Here is a 22,955-nt window from a genome sequence, read left to right as displayed (position 1 = left end):
ACAGAGAAAAAAGAGCCTCTGTACCCACAATGTACCCACACACTTTAGGGTACAGATGGGGTTCCCCAGTATCTAGGATTGAGACAACTCAGTTGTCACTGCTCTAGAATCGGTGCGACCTGAGAGAATGGAACCTATAAATGAGGCACGAAAACACACTCCAAGAACAATTCCATGATTTGAAGAAGCTTAGGTCACAAGGGTATTCTTCCTTGGAATTTTCTCATAAGGAATTTTCTGAGCCTTTGAACTGTTTCATCTCCTTCTTCTGTTCCTATTATCCTTAGATTTGGTCTTTCATAGTGTCCCAGATTTCCTGCATGTTTGGGTCAGGGATTTTTTAGATTGAACATTTTCTTTGACCGATGTGTCCATCTCTTCTAGTGTATCTTCAATGCCTGAGATTCTCTCTTCCATCCCTTGCATTCTGTTGGTGAAGCTTGCATCTGTAGTTCCTGTTTGCTTACCTAGATTGTCCATTTCCAGAACTCTCTCGGTTTGTGTTTTCTTCATTGCTTCTGTCTCTATTTTCAGGGCTTGAACATTTTTATTTGTTTCCTTCAAGTGTTTTTTTTTTCTTGGGTTTCTTGACATTCATTGAGGGATTTACTCGTTTCCTTTAATTTTTTTTATTCCTGGATTTCTTTAAGAAAGGAAGAAGTTGCCAGGTGGCAATGGTACATGCCTTTCATCCCAGCACTCAAGAGACAGAGCCAGGCAGAGAGTTTGAAGCAAGCTTGGTCTAGAGAGAGACATCCAGGACAGGTACCCTAACTACACAGAGGAACCCTGTCTCGAAAAACAAAAACAAAAAACAAAGGAAGGAAGAAATCAAAGTATCTTTATTTGCATATGATATCATGGTATACATAAGAGAACCCCAAAAATTCTACCAGGGAACTTGTACAACTGATAAAAACCTTCAGCAACGTGGCTGGATACAAGATTGACTAAAAAAAAAAAATCAGTAGGACTGATAAATACAAATGATCAACACACTGAGAAACAAATCAGGGAAACAATTTCCTTCACAATAGCCACAAACAATATAAAATATCTGTGGTAACTGAACCCGTTAAGTGAAAGACTTGTACGATGAAACTTCAAGTCTCTGAAGGAAGAAACTGAAGAAGACATCGGAGGATGGAAAAATCTTCCATGCTCATGGATCAGCAGGATTAACATAGTAAAAAGGTCATTTTACCAAAAGCAATCTACGGATTCAACACCATCCCCATCAAATTTTTTATGGTCCTTGAAAAGAAACGGCTCAACTTTATGTGGAAAAACAACACACCCAGGATCACTAAATCAATCCTGAACATTAAAAGAACTTCTGGGAGTTTCACAATCCCTGATTTTAAGCTCTACTACAGAGTTTTAGTGCTAAAAGTTGCTTGGTATTGACATAAAAACTGACGTGTTGATCAATGGAATTGAATCAAACACCCAGACGTACACAGACACACACACAGACACACACACACACACCCCTATGGACACCTGATTTTTATAAAGAAGCTAAAAACTACACAACGGAGAAAAGAAAGCATCTTCAACAATTGGTGCTGGTCAAACTATATGTCTGCAGGTAGGAGAATGCAAATAGATCTGCATGTATCATCCTGCATAAAACCCAAGTCCAAGTAGTTCAAAGACCTCAACATGAATCCAGATACACAGAACCTGACAGAATAGAAAGTAGGGGAAAGCCTTGAACACATCAATACAGGAGATAACTTCCTAAACAGAACACTGACAGCCAAATCAAACATTCCAATTAGAAAATGGTGTACAGATCTAAAGAGAGAATTCTCAACAGAAGAATTTCAAATGGACAAGGACCACTTAAAAAATGTTCAACAATGTTGGCACAGGAGAAAACTTTCTGAACAGAACACCAATAGCACAGGCACTAAGATCAACAATTAAGAGAGAAAGAAAGAGAGAGACCCCCGCAGATCCTGAGCCAGAAGGCGGGTTCAGGGAGGGGAAGGAGTCCTGGAGCCCTTCAGCAGCTGGGGCAGTAGCAGCTGGAGGCCACCTCTGCTGCCCTTCAGAGCAAGCCAGCAGAGCTCACTGTCCCAGGCAGCAGAGCCCTGGCCCTTCCTGCCTCTGCCTTTGCCTAGCAGAACCCCAGCAGCAGGACCATTTCAGTGTGCCTTGGCAGCGGGGATCTCCTGCGCACAGCTCAGGGACAGCTCTGAAGCTGCGGGATCCTACAGGGCTCCGAAGTCCTGCCTGGCAGCCCTGGGCGAGTGGGTGGGTAAGTTGGCACGCTGGTCATCCCTTCTCTCTTTCTGCCTGAGTTCAATTTGTGCAGCCCGTGTCCAGGTGCTGGGCTGCCAGACCGACCCCCCACCCTTCCGTTCCTGCCTGCAGCCCTCTTGTCATGCTGCCCAAAGTGGAGACTGGTCCGATCGCATGGGGAACAGGGGCAGATGCCAGAAAACAAGCAAGTGTCTCAATTTAAAATGGTGAATTTCTCCATGATGAAGATCTCGAAGAACTATGTCCTGTTTGTGGTGATAAAGTATCCGGGTACCATTATGGTCTCCTTACCTGTGAAAGCTGCAAGGGTTTTTTTAAGTGAACAGTCCAAAACAATAAAAGGTACACATGTATATAAAACCAGAACTGCCAGAACTGCCAAAACAAAGAGAAACCATAGTCCTTACTGTCGATTCCAAAAATGTCCAAGTGTTGGAAGGAAGCTAGAAGCCGTAGGAGCTGAGCGCATGCGTGGAGGCAGAAGTAAGTTGGGACCGAGGTACAAGAGAGACAGGGCCCTAAAGCAACAGAAGAAAGCCCTCATCCCTCATCGGAGCTGATGGATTTAAGCTGGAATCCATGACTCAGGTGATGCAAGTGATGTCCTTGGACCTGATCATCTTCTCTGAAATTCAGAACATCCATTCTGCCTCCAAAGGCCTACCTCTGAACCTTGCTGCCTTGCCTCCCACAGACTATGACAGAAGTCCCTTTGTCACCTCCCCCATTAGCATGACAATGCCACCTCATGGCAGCCTGCAAGGTTACCAATATGGTCACTTTCCTAGCCTGGCCATCAAGTCTGAGTACCCAGATCCCTACATCAGCTTGCCTGAGTCAATGATGGACTACTCCTACATGGATGGTTACCAGATAATCTCCCCAGCCAGCACCCCATACCTTGATACTGGAACTTGTGAAGTGTGAACCACATGAGCCTCAAATTCGAGTGAAAAATCTCAGCTTACTCACAGCAAGAGCAGGTTAACTGAGGCAAGCATGAAAAGCTGAACACATTTGGGCTCATGTGCAAAATGGCGGACCAGACCCTCTTCTCCATTGTTGAGTGGGCCAGGAGTAGTGTCTTCTTCAGAGACCTGAAGGCTGATGACCAAATGAAGCTGCCTCAGAACTGCTGGAGTGAGCTCTTGATCCTTGATCACATTTACTGGCAAGTGGTCCATGGGAAGGAAGGGTACCTCTTGCTGATTACTGGGCAGCAGGTTGACTACTCCAGCATAGCCTCACAAGCTAGAGTCACACTCACCAACCTCCTGCGTCATTCACAGAAGCTAGTCCTGAGACTTTGTTCCCTACAGTTTGACCATCCAGAGTTTGTATGTCTGAAGTTCCTAGTGCTGTTCAGCTTAGATGTCAAGAATCTTGAGAACTTCCAGCTGGTGGAAGGTGTCCAGGAACAGGTGAATGCTGCCTGGCAGGACTACACGGTTTGCAACTACCCCCAGCGAACAGAGAAGTTTGGACAGGTGCTTCTTCTACTCCCGGAAATCATTGAGAAGTCAGGTGTTATTCTTATGGGTCTGTCTTTATATGTTACTTGGCCTTTTTTTGCAGCTCTCAATATTTTTCTTTATTCTGTATGTTTAATGGTTTGATTATTATGTGGTGAGGGGACTTTTGTTTGGATCCAGTCTATTTGGTGTTCTGTAACCTTCTTGTATCTTTATAGGCATTTCCTTCTTTAGGTTGGGAAAATTTTCTTCTATGATTTTGTTGAATATATATTCTGTGCCTTTGAGTTAGTATTCTTCTCCTTCTTCTTTCTATTCATAGGTTTGGTCTTTTCATGGTGTCCCAAATTTCCTGGACACTTTGGGTCATGACTTTGTTGGTTTTAGTGTTTTCTTTGACTGATGAATCTATTTCCCCTACTGTATCTTCAAGGCCAGAGATCCTCTCTTCCATCTCTTGCATTCTGGTGGTTGTGCTTGCATCTGTAGTTCCTGTTTGTTTACTCAGATTTTCCACTTCCAGCATCACCTCAGTTTGTGTCTTCTTTATTGTCTCCATTCCAGTTTTCAAATCTTGAACTGTTTCCCTCACTTGCTTAATTGCTTTCTCTTGACTTTCAAAGGATTTACTGATTTCTTCCCATTTTTTGTTTGACTTTTCCTTGATTTCTTTAAGGGAATTCCCCATTTCCTCTTTTAAGATCTCTAATATCTTCTTAAAGTCATTTAAGGTCTTCTGTTTCTTCTGTGTTGGGATATTCAGGTCTTGCTGACATAGGTTCTGATGAAGCCATATTGATTTTTATGTTGTTGACTGTATTTTTGCACTGGCATCTACCCATCTCTTTTTCCACTTGGGCAAGTGGTATCTGTGTCTGAGGGAGCCTCTCTTGGTCTGATTGATACTTTTGGTCCAGTGGGAGCTCTTGGTCTAGTCGATGCTGATGGACTTTTTGTCTCAGGGAGCAGCTCTTAGTCTAATTGGTGCTAGTGGGCTCTGTCTCAGGGAGTAACTGCAATCATAGCCCGTGGTAGTTGGTGATAGTCTGACCTGTCTGCAGGAGGTCTGCCTGACAACTGGCCTGAAGCTGGGACTCTTATTCCAATCTGATGCTGGCAGGCTCTGTCTCAGGCAACAGTTGCAGTCTCTGAGGGTGGGTGGGATTTGGGGGAGATGGGCTTGCGTTACAGAATCTGATGGGGGATGGTCGTATTCTGACCTGTGTGCAGGAGTTCTGCCTGCCAACTGGCCTGAAACTGGGACTGCAATGGTTGGTGGTGTAGGGGCGCAGGGTTGTGCCCCTCGGCCCAAAGCCTAGGGGCTCAGGTGTTCGGGTATGAGGATAAAGACTCACTTCTTAGTCCAGTCAGGTGCTGGCAGCCTCTGTCTCAGGGAACAGTTGCAGCCAAATGGTCATTTCTACTTTAAATCCTCAGAGTGCACACTCACTCATCAACAGTTTTTATCAAATCATACCAGGAGGCCAAGGGGAAAAATGGGTACAAGTAATTAATCATCACCTTAGTAACCAAGCTACCATTAGCAAGAGAGGTAGGTCAGCTAGTAACAACCAGGCTGCTTTTGTTCTTGTTCCCTGACCTCAGTGAATCCCTTGCTCAACCATTAAAAGTGTGCTCTTCTAAACCTAGAATTGATCCTTAATATTTTCTATATCAAAGACATTGACAAAATCATCTTAACCTGACTGTACTAACCATCTACATCTCTAAATTCTTTCTAAGGGTGGTGGTTGAATCCTTAATCTGCTCCAGTAGCAAATCTTGAAAAAGTCAATCAGTTATTGTTAAGTACCAGTAACACTGCCCAGTGAGGGGCTAGAAACACCCTTAGTTTTCCTACAACTCATAGGTTATGAGGGACCTGGACCATGAGGGCAATAAGCAGAAGTGTACTCAGTTACAGCATTAGGTCCTCAGAACAATTCATCCTTGGGGGCTCTGCCTCTCCAAGGCTCACCTAGCTTGTTTATTCTGACTACTGAGTTGTTTTCCACGAGTTCCAAAGCTGCTTGCTGTTCCTCTCTCATGACTCCTGACGAATTAGTCCATTTATGTTGAGAGATAACAATGCCCAGTGTTCATTACTTTCACTTTGTTGTTGTTGTTGGTGGTGGTGGTGGTGTGTGTGTGTGTGTGAAGGGACACTAGCCCACTCAAATATGTGGTCTGGCAGGCTTTGCTCTTCTCTCCCATTCCCTCTGCCTTGCTAAAATCCATTAGATTACATCCCTAAAGCTAGCCATCAATGTGTATCCCCTTATTTGAACACTTTCGTAGGCCAGACTCATTCCTGAGGGTGAGTACCGAAGTCCAGCAATCACAACCCTTCTTTGCTTCACCTACTGAACTCCCCCAATCAAAATACACCACTGCAGGCTAGCCCATTCTAACACAGACCTCTCCTTTTCAACATTACACCTGCAAGGTCATTGCTGCCATTTCTCTGGTGGCTCAGAAAGCAGCCACTTAGCTTTTCTTCCCCTCTTGATAAAGCCTCTCCCTGTGAAAGCCTGTGTTTGGGTCGGTTTGCGCCTAATCCAGGGCCTGGGAGAAGCCCCCACTGTGCAGGGGTCTCCTTCAGTGTGTGCTCATGCTTCCCTTCTTTCAGTCTTGCTGGGATGAGATTATTATTTCCTGTGTTTTCATGGATGTAGTTACCTCTTTGTGTTGGGGTTTTCTTTCCAGTACCTTCTACAGGGCTAAATTTGTAGACAGATATTGTTTAAATTTGACCTCCAAACCAAGAGTATGCTAAATGGAGACAAACTCAAAACATTTCCAGTAAAGTCAAGACCAAGCCAACGATGCTCATACTCTCCCATCCATGTTCAACACAGAACATAAAGTCTGGGGCTCAGGAATGAGACCAGGGAAGGAGATGATGGAGACACACATAGGGAAGGAGATGACAGAGACACATATAGGGATGGAGATGATGAGGACACAGATAGGGAAGGAGATGATGGGGACACATAGGGAAGGAGATGATGGAGACACGCATAGGGAAGGAGATGATGGGGACACACATAGGGAAGGAGATGATAGAGACACAGATAGGGAAGGAGATGATGGGGACACACATAGGGAAGGAGATGATGGGGACACACATAGGGAAGGAGATGATGGGGACACACATAGGGAAGGAGATGATGGGGACACACATAGGGAAGGAGATGATGGGGACACACATAGGGAAGGGGATGATGGAGACACACATAGGGAAGGAGATGATGGGGACACACATAGGGAAGGAGATGATGGGGACACACATAGGGAAGGAGATGATGGGGACACACATAGGGAAGGAGATGATGGAGACACGCATAGGGAATGAGATGATGGGGACACACATAGGGAAGGAGATGATAGAGACACAGATAGGGAAGGAGATGATGGGGACACACATAGGGAAGGAGATGATGGGGACACATACAGGGAAGGAGATGATGGGGACACATACAGGGAAGGAGATGATGGGGACACACATAGGGAAGGAGATGATGGGGACACACATAGGGAAGGGGATGATGGAGACACACATAGGGAAGGAGATGATGGGGACACACATAGGGAAGGAGATGATGGGGACACACATAGGGAAGGAGATGATGGGGACACACATAGGGAAGGAGAAAGTCCAAGTGTTTTCATCTGTAGATGATGATTCTGTGCAGTAGAGACCCCAAGAGTCCACGGATGAAATCATCAACACCCTGAGGATGGAAAGAACTTTCCTGGTTGGGAGAAATGGTTGTTATTCCAAAAGCAATCTGCAAATCTAAAGCAATCCCAATCCTGGAACTCACGATAGTGACCAGGTTAGACTCGAACTCACAGAGCATTGTCTGCATCTGCTCTGCAGTGTTGGGATTAAAGGCACATGTCACACATGAGACCTTAAATGATTTTTGTAACAGGAGGGTGATGGGAAAATTCAAATGGGAAGCTGCATGTGGGTGTGAGCAAGTGGGGGTCAGTGCTGAGATTGAGCAGTGGGTGTGTGTGTGAGCAAGTGGGGGTCAGTCCTGAGACTGAGCAGTGGGGGTATGTGTGAGCAAGTGGGGGTCAGTGCTGAGAATGAGCAGTGGGTTTGTGTGTGAGCAAGTAGGAGTCAGTGCTGAGACTGACCAGTGGGGTCCTTCCCTCCCTGCCCCTCTAAGTCCCTTGAGAAGATGACTTTCTCTTGGGCTGGGCTGGGGAGAACTGGGTGTGAAGGAGCCTGTGGGACATCTTTGGAGCCTGTCTTCTGGAAGAGATTTCTGCTCCCCCACACACACCTTCACCCCAGAACTCTCCTCTTGGCCCTGCCTCCATGTGAAAGTGTGGCAGCCCAGAGTGAGCAGCATGGCAGCGTCTTTGGGCCTGGATGAGGCACCTGCCTTGGCCCTGCCTGATCTGGCCTGGCAGAGGCTGGAACCTGTGTTGCTGGTCTGAGGTTTCAGATCCTGCAGTTCAGTTGCTTTGGAATGTGGTGCACAGACAGCCTTCTCAGTACTCACGGGCATTCTGAGGGCTGTTCACACCCGGGTCCACCCGACTGGAATGTTCACACTGACCTGCCTCAAATACTGATTTCTGCTTGCCACATGCTCCCAGAAGGACCCTATCTCATGCTGCATTGCGTTGTCTGAGGAACTGTCTCCTCTATCAGGCCTGGGCACCTGTGTGCCCTCAGAGCCTTGGCATGACACTGTGAGTGTCATGCAGTTCTGAGGCGGAGTTCTCCACATATGTAACAAAAGTGCTGTCCACCCTGAGCCTGTCTAAGAGTGCTGGTTTTCCTGTGACTGGGAGAGCCTGTGGGCAGGTGTGGCTCAGAAGGGGCAGGACTCTTGGTTACCTGGGCAATGGATGTCTTCATAGAAACGTGCCTTGGAACCCAGGACTGCTGGGGGAGCGGCTTCTGCACGGCCCATAGCTTTGGTGCTCCATGCACATCTGTATTCCTCTCTGATTGTCAAGGAGGATGCTTTCTGCAGAGAAGGACAGTCCAAGACTTAGGCGAGAGGCTTTGCCGAGGTTGGGTTCTCACATGAGGCTGGAGTGCTTTAGATAAGGCCGAATGCTTCCGTCTCTATTAGGTTCCTTGTTTTTATTTTCAGATTATTGCCTGTGTGTGTTTCCACTGTGTGTATGTAGAACACCAAATGTGCAATGCTCATGTCGGCCAGCAGAGGGCACTGTGTCCTCGGGAACTGGAGTTACAGGTGGTTATGAGAGCTACCTGACAGGAATGCTGGGCATCAAACCTGGGTCCTCTGCAAGAGCAGCGGGTGCTCCGACCACGTAGCCACCTCTCCTGCTTGAGATCCCCATTTCTGGAGAGATTTGACCCAATCCTGGTAGGAGATTTTCACAGAGAAATCCAGAAACTGCAGACAAGCCTTGCTAGGTTCCCCACTCAGTCACCATTAGAGTCCCCCTTTCTGTCAACCACAGACAGCTTATGTCAACTTGACAGAAGCCAAAGTCATCTGAGAGGAGGGAGCCTTGACTAAGTAAATGCCTCCAGAGGATTCGGCTCTAGGAAAGCCTGTGGGGCACTTTCTCTCTCCCCTCCCCCTGCCCACCCCCTTACACTTTGTGTATAGACCTGGTTATCTTGGAACTTGGTAGCCCAGGCTGGCTTCGAACTCAGAGATCCACCTGCCTCTGCCATCAAGTGCTGGGATTAAAGTCGTGTGCCACCACAACCTGGCAAGCATTTTCTTATTTAGTAACTTTGGAGGGAGGGCGTAGCCCACTGGTTTGTGCCACCCCTGGGCTGGTGGTCTTGGGTTCTAGAAGAAAGCAGGCTGAGAGCTGGGCCTAGTAGCACACACCTTTAATCCCAGCACTTGGGCAGCAGAGGCAGGTGGATCCCTGATTTGAAGCCAGCCTGGATACACAGTGAGTTCCACTACAGCCAGAGCTACACAAACCATGATGAGCCAGCCTGTAGGCAGCACCCCTCCATGGCCTCTGCATCAGCGCCTGCCTCCAGGTTCCTGTGCAGTGTGACTTCCTGTCCTGACTCCTTTGATGGTGACCAGCACTGTGTATGAAAGCTGAACAAACCCTTTCCTCCTCAAGTTTCTTTGGTCATGGTGTGTCATCACAGTAATAGACACCTGACTAGGACATATCACTGTGGGTCTAGTCACCCAGTAAAAACCCAAACGGGTGAGAGGGGGATGTCTAACAAGAGTTCCTAAGATTCAAATCCTGTAACCAAAATGACCCGTGAGCTCTTCCAAAACACCAAAGCAGCAGCCGCCCTCTTCCAACCTCTAGAAACGTTTTTGCAGGTGGTGGCTGCAGTAGGAGCTAATGAGCCCCATTAATACCTCAAAAATAACCAAATGGTGGAGCTGGAGTTGGCGCTCAATAGTTAAGAGCATTGGCTGCTCTTACAGACGACATGAGTTCCCAGCACTCCTGGTTGCTCACAATCATCTGACTGCAGTTCCTGGGGATCTGTCGCCCTCTTCTGGCCTGCATGGGCACTGCACAGTTGTGCACAGACATACATACAAAATACTCATACACACGAAGTACAACTAAAAGTATCGAAAAATAGCCCAGAGGGTGTCTTCTGTGACTAGTGTTGCTGACAGCACATGACCAACCACAACTACAGGTCTGCTTTCTGTGGAGGCTAATCTTGTCAATGTTCACCTGGGAAGAGTGAGCCTCATCTGCGGAATTACCTCCATTCGATTGACCTGTGAGTATTTTGAGGGCATTTCCTTGATGGCTGATTTATAGAGAGCAGAGGAGATAGGTGAGTGAGTGTGAGTGAGTGAGTGGGATAATGTGTGTTTTGACATGGGTATGGCCGGCCGGTTGAGGACCCCAAGAACTAATGGCTCATGGTACATTGACAAGGCCATTCCAATAGAGCCTGGCTCAAGAGGGCTGGCAAAGCTGCCCTAGGAGTGCACACCTGCGTGTTTGTGATCTATTGATCAATGTGTGCAAAGATCACCACCTGTGGCTTCCTGCTCCTGGATGTTTATAGCTGAGATGTCTCACCTATACAGAACTCCTACCCATACTAGCTAACCCCTTCTCTGCTGTACCTGTAAACATGTGGAGGTTCCAGGATGTGGAGGTGTCAGTGGCAGGAGAGAAAGCCACCTTATCCCAGCTTCATTGTCTGTGTGTCTGTCCTTCCTTCATTCCCTCGCTGGCCCTAGTCAGTGTGGTGGAACTGTGTTCCCCAAAATATTGTACACCCTAATAAACTTATCTGGAGTCAGAGACAGAACAGCCACACTATTAAACATAGAGGATAGGCAGTGGTAGCACACGCCTTTAATCCCAGAATTCCAGAGGCAGGAATCCATCTGTTCAAGGATACAGCCAAGCATGGTGACTCAAGCCTTTAATCCCAGACAGTGATGGTAGAAAACAGAAAGGTATATAAGGTGTGAGGACCAGAAACTAGAAGCATTTGGCTGGCCTTTAGGCTTTGGAGCAGCACAGTTCAGCTGAGATCCATTTGGATGAGGACTCAGAAGCATCCAGTCTGAGGAAACAGGATCAGCTGAAGAACTGGCGAGGTGAGGAAGCTGTGGCTTGTTTTGTTTCTGTGATCTTCCAGCATTCACTCCAATACCTGGCTCCAGGTTTGATTATATTAATATGAACTTTTTTTTAAAAAAAAGATTTATCTATTTATTATGTATACAGTGTTCTCCCTACATGCATGCTTGCAGGCCAGAAGAGGGCACCAAATGTCATTACAGATGGTTGTGAGCCACCATGTGGTTGCTGGGAATTGAACTCAGGACCTCTGGAAGAAGAGCCAGTGCTCTTAACCGCTGAGCCATCTCTCCAGCCCAATAAGAACTTTTAAGATTCCTGCTACAAGTGAGGGTTCTAGGACCTAAGCAGTGGGTGCTGTACAGATTGACAGGATGGCACTTTGCGGACAATGCCATCCTTAGACACGTGTTTCTGGGGTGTGCAAAAAGCAGCTTTTGGGGTTGGGGATTTAGCTCAGTGGTAGAGTGCTTGCCTAGCAAGCACAAGGCCCTGGGTTCGGTCCTCAGCTCTGGGGGGAGTGGGGGCAGCTTTCCCAGGAAGTCTGTGAGAGATGGTCAGTGAGCATGTCTCATGGTCTCTGCTTCAGTTTCTTTCTCCAGCCCCAAGGACAGGCTGCAACCTGCAAGCCAGATAAAACCTGTCCACTCCTAGATGCTTTTGGCCACAGTGTTTGTCCAGCAGAGAATGCAAACGAGGACTGCATCTAATGGGTAGCAGGGTTGACACACTGTCTCAGTCCGGGTTTCTATCACTGCAAGGAAACCCCAGGACCAAAAAGCAAGGTGGGGAGGAAAGGGTCTGTTCATCATCTAAGGAAGTCAGGGCAAGAACTCACACAGGGCAGGAGCCTGGATACTGGAATCCATGCAGAGGTCATGGAGACGTGCTGCTTACTGGCAAACTCCTCATGGCTTGCTCAGCCTTCTTTCTCATAGAACCCAGGACCACCAGCCCAGGGATGGAGCTTTCCATAATGGGCTGGGCCCTCCCCCATTGGTCACTAATGAGAAAATGCCTTACAGATGGATCTCATGGAGGCACTTTCAAAATTGAGATTCCCTCCTTTCAGAAAACTCTAGTTTGTATGTCCAGTTGACATAAAACTCGTTAGTACACACATAAGGAGTATAATTGCTTGGGACTGGAAAAATGGTGGTTGAGAGCACTTGGCTTCTCTTCAGAGGACCTGAATTTGATTCCCAGCATCCATAGTAGGCTAACAATCATGTGTAACTCTGGTTCCTGGGGATCTGCGCTCCTTGGATGCAGCATGCATGTGGTACACAGATGTGCATGCAAACAAAACACCCATATACATAGAAATAAAGAAAAACTTTTTTTTACAAAAAATATGAAGCAGTAGATTAGGAGGCATCTGAGAGACTGCATGCACCCCTGTTAACAAGAGTCTACATGCTACATCTCTTTCTCAGGCCTTCAGGAATGCTCTTTCTGAGAGGAGAGGGACTCTCTGTTTGCATAAGGGTCATATTCTTCCTGAGCCACCTCTGAGCATTGACCATGTTGAAGCTGGTGATGGTTGACGTCTAATTTCAGTGTTAACTGAATCTGGAACCAACAAACAGAGAAGCCACTGGGCATTCCCGTGAGGGACTTCCAAGATCAAGTTATATAGAGGAGAGATCCACCCTGAATATGGGGAGCTCCTTCCGGTGGCCACAGATAAAAAGGTCTAGAGAAAAGCTTCTCCCTTTCCCTGCTTGCCTTCACACCATGCTGGCAAGTACTCATGGCTTGTATGAGTCTCACTGTTGAGTTTATCTATCATATTTTGGTAGCCGCTGTAGGTAATGTTAATCCTACTGGACAAGAGTAAAGACCATTACCCAGATTTTTTGGTTAAATTCTTAAAGGTTTGTTTCTGTCTGTCATGGCTATCTCCATAATGCATGCTTTGAGAAATAGCAACAAACACAGGAGAGAGCTGCGTTTACATAGTTCAAATACCCGGCAAGTCTAGGGTTTTTTCAAGGATTGGGTTTCCCAGAAGAATTTTGGTTATGTAGGGACTTGACTGAACATTTTCTAATTATTTGGCAGAACATCTTATCAAGGTTCATTCAGGCAGTGAGTCAAACTCCACAGGTGGGGGGTTTGTCAAATCCAGAAACAGGTTAAGCATGGTCAAGCTTGAATTTTGCAGCAAATAGAAATGAATGTGTTTTGACCTTATAACAAAATAGATGGAGTCAGGATGATCCATCCGTAACACGTCAGTGGAAAATCATCCTGTCCCTGGCCTGTCTCTGAGCTTCAAGACTTGATAATCCCTACCCTTCAACTCAGGGTTCACCAGCAAACAATGTTTCTCAAAGTTGACTGTCAAGCAATACAGCAATACTTCCATCCACACTGTGTATTTCCACTAGCTCACTGCACAAAGCTCCAAAACCCTGTAAAAGCCCTCCCCTCCACCAGGCCATCTGCTGTCTCTGTCCCTGTCAGAGGCAGCCACCATTCTGTGTTTCTCCCCAATCAGTCTCTCTGTGAGGTTTGTTGCATGGTGTGACTTTGTGGTATTTCTTGGTTCCCAACTGCCCAGATGCCCTTGCTCCAAAAACAAAAAAACAAACAAAAACAAAAACAAACAAACAAAAAAACCCTCACAGCTGCCACCACCATTCTTCAGGGACATCAGAACCCAGCTTCTGTGGACGTCCTTGGAGGGCTGAAGGCCACTGGCTCATCAGGGACCACAGGCTTTTAGTACCAGACAGGGACTGGTGAGTCCTCTACTTTGTGGCCTGTGCATCTGCTGGTTCTCAGCAATGGAAAAGCAGCTGATTGCACCCACTGGGATGGAATTCACATCCTTGTGAATATGAACAACTATACCAAGGGTGCTTGAAAATGAGCACTCTGTTCTCGGACCAGCTCCTGAACATGGCTGGGATACCCTGCACTAGTGATGTGCTCCTCATGGATCGTGTCATCGCTGGTTGGAAATGTCACCAGCTGGCATTGTGGGGTATATTCTGAGAAACTGGCTCATCATGCATCTCCTATTTCTCCCATTGGTGGTTATACTATTATGTTTCTAAACCTGGCCATAGTTCCCTCCACTAAAAATGTACAATCACTGGCCTCACCAAAAGTTCTGGCCTCTGTGAAGATTTGCTTCATCATTGTTCAGGATTGTGTCAGTATGGGCTGTGATACAGCAGCTGTCCATTTCTAAATGGTGACTGCACAGTGAGCAGAACCTGTCGATCCAGCCGCCTCTCTTCTTCAGTCAGCTGATCACAGGACACACCCCATGAGGTGCACTGTGGGAAACAGAAAGCCACAGCAGTAAGGGCCATAGACACACGGTCACTCCTTCATGTGACTTGCTGGTGCCTTCAGGATCTGCTCAGGCCCCATCATGTGTATCTCCTGTCTCCCCTGTGATGAAATGAGACCACTGCCTCACACTTCAGCCACCACATCTCACACCTCTCCTGCCACCCTGCCGTCCCCAGATGGACTGTCCCTCAAATCATGAGCCAAAATAAATAATTTCTCCCTTGTTACTGTTGTTGTGTACTTTGCCATCACAATGGGAAGAGCAGATCAAGATGAAGGAACCCTCAGTCCTTCTCCAGAACCATGTCTGCCTGCATCTGCCTTGCTTCCTGATATGACAATAACGGACTAAATCTCTGAAAGTGTAAGCCAGTCCCACTTACATGTTTGCTGTGGATGATTCATTGGTAAATCAAACACTGATTGGTCAGTAGCCAGGCAGGAAGTATAGGCGGGACTAAGGGAGAGTAGACCGCCAGCTGCTGCCAGGACGAGGAAGATGTAAGGTACCAGTAAGCCATGAGCCATGTGGCAAAGTACAGATTAATAGAAGTGGGCTAAATATAAGAGTAAGAGCTAGACAATGGTAGCTAATGGCCATGCAGTTTAAATAATATAAGCGTTTGTGTGTTTATTTTATAAGTGGGTTGTTGGACTAACAGGGCTCGGCAGGGGCTGGAGAGAAGGTCTCCAGCAACACATGTTTTACTTTATAAGAGTTGCTGTGGTCATGGTGTCTCTTCACAGCAATAGAAACCTTAACTAAGACATCCACGGAGCCAGTATAGACAGAGAACAGCATTGTGCTGCTGAAGTACCTACACAGACCACCGCCCTGGCTGTAAGATGCCACAAACCTGCTGGTGTTCATGGCCTTGCTAATCACCCTGCTACTGTTGGCGTGTGCCGGGTATTTCATGCAACTTCTGTTTTTATCTAATTCTAGTTGGCCCAGGAATTGTTTGGAGATACGGCATCTGAGGAAGGAGGTCATGAACCTTCAGGGTTTGAAACTAAGAGAACCTTGCAGTTTCCACACAGGACAGGATCTTATCGCCAGCAGAGGATACTTCCTAAGGAAGGCCACTGAGCCCAGCCACAGCCCTTTATCAGGAAAGGATAAGGGATAAGGACATTAGGAGCCTCTGTCTTTAGTGACCTCGGGTTGAAATTTCCCAAGGCACTGAGGAATGTCTACAATTGAATTTATAACCACTTCAAAAAGCATTCACACATAAGCCATAGAGACACAAACAGAATTGAACATCATTTGGACCATTACACATTTTATCTTAAAATATTTGTGTCTTGAGGTCTTAGCTTAAAACATTTACATCTTGGCTCTTGAACAATTTTTTTTTTTTTTGGAATCATGGTTTTTCTGTGTAACAGTCCTGGCTATCCTGGAACTTGATTTGAAGACCAGGCCAGCCTTGAACTCACAGAGACTCACCTGCCTCTGCCTGGAAGTGCTGGGATTAAACTTGTGTGTCACCACCACCCGACTTCTTGAACACTTCTGTTTGTTTGTTGTTTGCACTGGTGCAAGGCTAAATTTTTCAGGCAAAGAAGAGTTTTATTTGTTGGTGTTCCGTTTTGCACAGGTCCACGGAAGAATTAGCGTCACTCAAGGATGAATTTTTATTTTTTATTTTTTATTTTTTGGTGGAGCTGAGGATCGAACCCAGGGCTTTGCACTTGCTAGGCAAGCACTCTACCACTGAGCTAAATCCCCAACGCCCCCAGGATGAATTTTAGGTTTAGCAGCAGCAGAGGAACCAACCTCTGTTGCTTCATCAAAGGCCTTTTTTTTTTTTTAATCATTCCACAATTTACATCTCTTAGCAAGTCAGTTTCCACACACCAGAACCTCTTATCTGGAGTTGTTTGGAGGAACCAAATGCCCAAGAAATTCTCATTCATGAGACCTCTTGGTTTCAAGGTCCTCTTAGAATGAAGTTTTGCAAAGATCTTGACCACTTCAGGAAGAACTCAGATAGAATCAAACACTTCCAACAAAAGCTAACACTAAAACAAGGGAACAATACCAAAAAGTAGTATCACCAAAGGTAACAGTCACAAAAGGTAACAGTAACAAAAGGTAACAGTAACAAAAGGTATCAGTAACAGAAGGTAACAGTAACAAAAGGTAACAGTAACAAAAGGTAACAGTCACAAAAGGTATCAGTAACAAAAGGTATCAGTAACAAAAGGTATCAGTAACAAAAGGTAACAGTAACAAAAGGTAGTGCCAGGAAAGGCAGTTCAAAGCCCAAGTGCTAACACTCCAGAATTCAAGCCTGATGCAATGCTCTGTGAGATCTCCTACCACATTTGTTAGTTTTGTGGTGGTTTAAATAGCAATGGCCCCCATAGGCTCCTAGATTTGGATGCTTGGTCATTAGGGAGGGGTGCTACTTGAGAGTAAGGATCAGAGGGTGTGACTTTGTTGGAGGAAGTGTTTCTCTGGGGGAGGACTTTGGGGTTTCAAAAGCTCAAGCCAGGCTCAGGGTCTGTGTTAGTGTCTCTTCTTGCTGCCTGAGATCAGGATGTAGAACACTCAGCTACTTCTCCAGCACCTTGATGCCCATGTACCTCCATGCTCCCTGCCATGAGACTCATGGACTAAACCTCTCAAATTGCAAGGAAGCCCCAATTAAAAGCTTTCTTTTAGCCGGGTGTTGGTGACACACGCCTTTAATCCCAGCACTCAGGAGGCAGAGCCAGGTGGATCTTTGTGAATTCAAGGCCAGCCTGGTCTAAAGAGCGAGATCCAGGAAAGGCACAAAGCTGCACAGGGAAACCCTGTCCCGAAAAACAGAAACAAACAAACAAACAAAAGGCTGCAATGGTCATAGGGTATAGCAGGATATCTAGTAGAATAATAGTATCTAGGGTAAACATTAGAATGAAACAGCTGTTTTCTAGAAGTATTTAGACCTTGAAGAAATCATTGTAGAAAACAGTGATTGTTGGGTTGGGGATTTAGCTCAGTGGCGCTGGGTTCTATCCTCTGCTAAAAAGAAAAAAAAAAAAAAAGAAAGAAAAGAACAAAACAAAACAGTGATTGTTAGCTATAGAGTGTTTTCTTTTTGTTTTTTGTTTTTGTTTTTCGAGACAGGGTTTCTCTGTAGCTTTGGAGCCTGTCCTGGACTAGCTCTGTACTGTAGCCCAGGCTGGCCTTTAACTCACAGAGATCCACCTAACTCTGCCTCCGGAGTGCTGGGATTACAGGCTTGTGGCACCACCGCCCAGCTAGAGTGTTTTCTGAAGAAGCTTTTCAACATTTGCATGACTTTGGTCACAAGTCAGTCCTGGCACAACTGGAGCATCTTGCATTACTGAGTATTGCAAATGGACTAAATAAGGACTAAAGTTGCAGGTGTGTGCTGTTTTCCTTCATGACCATATAGATTAGATCAGGGACTTTGGTATGAGGAACTTGTTTTGCCCAAAAAACAACTTTTGTGTATCAATCAATAAATATGCCTAGGCACAGCTGTTGGAAGTTCTGTCAGTCAGAGGCTGGACCTTTCTGCTGCAGAGTCTAAAATTCATCTTGGAGAGACCTCTTTCTTGATCATTCCATGTAACTGAGGACACCAACAATGGTGTCACTTCACAGCAACAGAACACTGATGAAGACAGTCATAAAATGTAGCCTTAGCAGTGGTGGTGGCACACCCTATAATCCCAGCACTGGGAGGCAGAGGCAGATCTCTGAGTTTGAGGCCAGCCTGGTCTACAGTTGAGTTCCAGAATAGTCAGTGCTTTACACAGAAACCTTGTCTGGAAACAACAACCACAACAAAGAAACCAAAAAACCAAAGCAAAACAAAACAAAAAAACCCAGCCTTTTCTAGACATACTAATAGGGCAAAAGGGAATCTATCTTTAAGTCAACCAGGTGACATTCATGTCATTGTCCACCTCCTTTACATGTGACTTTGCAGCTTGTCATGGTCTCATTCCCTCAACTGATGTGTCAGTTGTTGGTGTCCAGTGCAGGAGGGTTAAATGGCATTTAAAAATATCTTGAAGGGGCTGGAAAGAAAAGATGGATGATTGTTGTAATCCCAGCACCATGTCTGTGTGTGAAGGTGTGGCTCACATCTGCCCTGAACTCCAGCTCTAGGAACCTGCGCCCTCTTGTGGTCTCCATGGACACAGCACCCACATGGGGCTCTCAGAAAAACCTAAAACCTTTGGAATTGGTGAACCAAATCCAAGCTGAGAGGCTGATGTCACAAGTCACATGAGGAGAAGGATGATCTGAGACACTAACCTGCATTCTGCACAGCTTCCTGCTGCTGTGGGACAGAGGTGCTGGTGAGCCTCCTCCTTTAGGACAGGCTGTGTCCCCACACTGGGGACACTGAGGCCTGTGTGGGAAAAGCAGAAGCAGACTGACACATGAGCTCATACTGACAGCTTACCCAGTGTAATTCCATATGTTCTTTACACATGCACAAGGTTTATGGGACAGAAAGAAAACAGAGGATGAGTGGATGGGGGCCTGAGGGAAAGGGCAACTGGGAGGACAATCTGCCTGCCTGGACAGTCACCCAAAGTTCCTCTGCAATGTTGGGGCACCATCTTTAGCCTATAGGCCTAGAGTATCAGGCAAACTTCTCAGTGAAGCAGGAATTTGAAGGACTGTCCTGCCTTGTATTGGAAAAGTTCATCAGTTGCTTTCCTCTGTGTCCTGCAGAATATCTGGCAGACTCTTCTGTAAGCAAGAATTTGCAGAACTGTCTTGCCTTGTTTTGGCAAAGTTCAATAGTCTTTTTCCTGTGTGTCCTGCATGTCCAGTCTGCACAGCACATTGTCTGCAGTCAAAACCGAGAGCAATTTCCTTGCCCAGTGAACCTTGCCACAATGGAAGCAAAGTCCATAAGGAGTTTCTACAGTGCCTATCATATTTTCAGAAGCAAATTGGTGTTTCCAGGAGCAGATGTGTCTCATTGTCATAAAAATCTTCAAATTAACAAAACATTTTAAATGCCATATTCTATAAGTCTTTGAAATATTTGAAGACCATCTATGTAAGACATATCTACAAATTTGATTGTTATAAATGACTAACTACTGACAAGTTTCTGATGGTCCTATATAATTTCTAGTAACAGCTTCAAAAACTAAAACTTTGCCTTATGTTTTTAAATGAACTGCTTAGGGACAATACCTTAAACAACAGTAGAAATACATATACAATATGTAGTTTAAAAAAACCCAAAAACCAAAAACCAACCAACCTTAAGTTTGTATCAATATACAAATACCCTTTAGACAAGAGTAGAAACATATATACAGTATAATGAAAAATAACTTTAAATTTATATCAATATACAAAAATCCCTTAAACAATAGTAGAAATATATGTATACATTGTGTTGTAATGAAAATTACCTTAAATTTGTAACAATTCTTACAAAATAATTGAGGTCAATAGTTGTCCCTGTGGGGCGGTGGTGGAGCACACCTTTAATCCCAGCACTCGGGAGGCAGAGCCAGTCGGATCTCTGTGAGTTTGAGGCCAGCCTAGTCTACAGAGTGAGTTCCAGGAAAGGCGCAAAGCTACACAGAGGAACCCTGTCTCAGGAAAAAAAAAAAAAAAAGTTGTCCCTTAGTTTACAATAGATTCTATAATCTATCCCATTACTTAAAGTAGATTCAACAATCTACCCATCCATCCTATCATTCCTATATCCCCTAAATGATAACACACATCCATACCCCACCAAATAATGAAAGATCACTATACCACCCCCACTCTTGGGAATATAGGCATAGTTTTCTCTAAATGGTTCATGCTGTCTTTTGGGTAAAATCATCTTTTGGGGTCCCTGAGAAAATTTTGAGATAATGACCAAGTCCTGGGAAGACCAGCAGTAACCTTTGCTGATAGATATCACCTGTCAAGATTCAGGAGGTCTCCCCTGATCACACCTGATCCATACTAACCCTGAAGGAATCCACAACCTCTCATCTCCTGTGGGAACAAAACCTCAAAGCAGTTTTGATTTCCACTTCACAAATATATTTTTTCACTCTCAAAAAGATTTAAGGCTTTCCTAAGGTATACAGGCTGATTTATTTCAACAGTCCCTCTTTCAGTTCTGGGTCTCTTTGCAGTTGTCCTTTGCTTTTCAACAATCAGAAAATTCAGAATCAACACAATAACATTCAGGATCCGGCCCCTGTGTATTTCCCATGTAATGTGGTTTTTTTTCTTTTATGCTCTTTAAAGACTTTATTTTATAAACTACTCATGTTCTTTCTATGATTATACCATTTGTCTTTTCTTAAGTCTACATACCTGTTAAACACACTGGAACCTGTTTCGAGGTTATTCTGTCTGGATCTCTTCTGCTGTGAATCTCTAGTCTTTCTGGACATGAGCCAACTTTGAAGTGGCTAATCTACACCTAGATCCTCCTCATGTGGCCCTCACCTGGCTCTGCCCACTTCTCAGGTCCTTAGAGCCAAGCCTAAGGCTCTCAGCCTGGTCAGAGGTTTGATTGAGAATTTCATTCAACCCTCTAGAGTTCAAGAACGCCTGTGCTTGCACTGGGGCAGGCATTTTCACTTAGTTTTTGTTCCTACTTAAAATAATAGCTGCTTGGGCTGGAGAGACGGCTCAGTGGTTAAGAACACCGACTGCTCTTCCAGAGGATCCGGGTTCAATTCCCAGCATCCATATGGCAGCTCAAAACTGTCTGTAACTCCAGTTGCAGGGGACCCAACACCATGGCAAAACACCAATGAACATAAAAAAATACAAATAAATTAAAGAAGAAAAAGAAAAGGAGCAAAGGGTTCCTCTACCCTTAAATATATATATATATATATATATATATATATATATATATATATATATATATATATATATATATATATATATATATATTAGCTGCTCAAGACCTTGACAACAGGCAGAAACTCTTAAAGGACCCATGTCCTTTTTTTTTTTTTTAAAGCTTTCTCAGGCACTATGAAAATTCAAGCTCCATGTTGGTACACCAAAATGTTGTTTGGGTTTTTACTCTTTGGGGAAGCCTGCCACCTAGCTCCCAAATCAATAACAAACAGAAGCCTATTCAGAAATACAAATGCTCAGCCTTAGCTTGGCTTGTTTCTTGCCAGCTTTTCTTAAATTATCCCTATCTACCCTTTACCTGTGGGGTTTTCTCATTCTCTTAACTCTGTAAATCTTACTCTTACTCTGTGGCTTCCTGTACAGCTAGGTAGCTGGCTCACAATGTTGTCCTCCTCGTTCTCTGGCTCCTAGATCTCCTCCGGGATTTCTCCTTCTATTTGTCTTCTCTCACTGCCACTCTTGCCTGTTTTTCTCTCCTGTCTCACTATTGGCTGTTCAGCTCTTTATTAGACCATCAGGTGTTTGACACAGGCACAGTAACACTGCTTCACAGAGTTAAACAAATGCAACATAAACAAAAGCAAAACACCTTAAATATCTACTACGACAAGTGGGTGAGCATATGTACAACACAAATTGAACTTTCTTTCTTCTTTCTTTTCTTTCTTCTATTTTTTTTGGGGGGGTGAGATCACAAAGGTTGAGGGCATACCTGGGAGGATTGGAAAATGAGTGTGATCTGGGTGCATAATAATCTATAAAAACATTATGTTAGGAAAAAAGCCCATGTAAGTCCCTGCCTTGCTCCACCTGCTGCCATCAAGGCCAAGTTTGAGGAGACTGATCTGAACAGAAGGAGGGTGCTGGGAAACTAAGCCAGTGGCACCTGGTCCAATTGGAACAAGGGCCTGAGGGGTGTCCAGACAGTGCCTGACAAACAACCAGATTCCATGAGGCCCACATGTGTCAGGCCTGCACATGGGAAAGCTGACTCATGAACAAAGAGAGCCAGGCCTGGCGGTGCACGCCTTTAATCCAACACTCAAGAGGCACAGGCAGGTGAATCTCTGAATTTGAGTCCAGCCTGGTCTACAGATTAAGTTCCAGGACAGCCATGCTACACAGAGAAACCCTGTCTTGACAAACCAAAGGAAATAGAACATAGATGTGGTGGTTTGAAAGAAAATGGCCCCCAAAGGGAGTGGCACTATTTGGAGGTGTGGCCTTGTTGGTGGGAGTGTGGTATTGTGAGGGCAGGCTTTGAGGTCTCTTTTTCTCATATGAGAGCCAGTCAGTTTCCTGTTGCCTGTAAGATGTAGGACTCTCAGCCCCAGCACTATGTCTGCCAACATGCTGCCATGCTCCCATTCATGATCATAGTGGACTGAACCTCTGAAACTGTAAGTAAGCATCCCTTAATTAAACGTTTTCTTTAGGGTTGGAGAGATGGCTCAGAGGTTAAGACACTGACTGCT

The 22,955-nt window shown here is 45.3% G+C and overlaps 1 pseudogene; it reads left to right on the top strand.

Moving 5' to 3' along the window:
• Window positions 1–22,955, top strand: part of LOC118569437 — a 52,031-nt pseudogene that overhangs the window by 26,200 nt on the left and 2,876 nt on the right.

The sequence above is a fragment of the Onychomys torridus genome, chromosome 18 (assembly GCF_903995425.1).
Source record: "Onychomys torridus chromosome 18, mOncTor1.1, whole genome shotgun sequence".
Taxonomy (NCBI): domain Eukaryota; kingdom Metazoa; phylum Chordata; class Mammalia; order Rodentia; family Cricetidae; genus Onychomys; species Onychomys torridus.
Note: the sequence above shows the minus strand (reverse complement) of the source record. Positions and strands in the feature narration are given on the sequence as shown.